The sequence below is a fragment of the Papilio polytes genome, unplaced genomic scaffold, assembly GCF_000836215.1.
Source record: "Papilio polytes unplaced genomic scaffold, Ppol_1.0 DF823417.1, whole genome shotgun sequence".
Lineage (NCBI taxonomy): Eukaryota > Metazoa > Arthropoda > Insecta > Lepidoptera > Papilionidae > Papilio > Papilio polytes.
The window spans coordinates 1-815 of record NW_013525787.1 but is presented as its reverse complement, the minus strand read 5'-3'; the positions used below and the strand labels follow the sequence as shown (position 1 = coordinate 815).

At 36.6% G+C, this 815-nt stretch overlaps 1 long non-coding RNA gene across 1 annotated transcript; it reads right to left on the bottom strand.

Annotated features, from left to right (window-relative positions):
- Positions 1-360: 360 nt before the first annotated feature.
- LOC106104703 lies at positions 361-614 on the bottom strand. Its single transcript, XR_001225691.1, has 2 exons — positions 475-614; positions 361-404 (listed from the first exon to the last, which is right to left on the bottom strand). It is a non-coding gene; the product is annotated as an uncharacterized LOC106104703 (long non-coding RNA).
- Between the last annotated feature and the right edge of the window lie 201 nt (positions 615-815).

The following is an 815-nucleotide window of genomic DNA, read 5'->3' as shown; positions in this document are numbered from 1 at the left end:
GCGTCGGCTCGGGCCGTTACTTCGTTATTATTACCGGAGTGGGAGGTCACTGAGCTCTTAGGGTTATTCTTGGAGTTTTGTTTTTATCCTTTGAGTTTTTACCGCATTTTGCTATATGTTTAACCAAAATTCATTGTTTTGAATATAATGGGGTCGGCCTATTTAAATAAGCAATATAAATATGCTTTTTAAAATTGGGGCAAACGAGCGCCGGGAACACCGAGCTGAACACCGTTATTATAAAAATATTGTCACCGCAGTGGAATTCTACGGTAAAATGGACTTTTGTTCTTTTATAAGAAAAGAGCACTTACAGCTTTATTCTGAAGTTTCGCAATGGGACGATTCATCCGTATTTTCACATGAACCAGTGAGAGAATTACTGCCAGATCCCTGTCTGATAACTGAAAATGATAATATGTTTAGTAATAAAATCAAATTTATCAATTCACTCGCTTCAATTGATTTACTTACATTTTTAATATTAAGTGTTGTATCCAATGATAGCAAATCAGAATCCCCGGAGAAGAATTGATAGAATATATCGTATGCGCTGGGCGTGGTGTAAGTACCACCGAGGAATCCCAGCAGATCTGCCGCGTTAGCTGAAGCCCTGAAATGTTTTGTAAACACATTATACAATGAAGGAAGGCTAAGAAAGACAAACATCTGTTTTTCGAAATATAAGTTTCAATTCGACAAAACATTCCGTTGAATGGCGAAACTAATCTTACTAATATTATAATTGCGAATGTTTAGATGGATAGATGGATATAGGCTACTTTCATTTGTTTTTTATAATTCCACGCGGACGG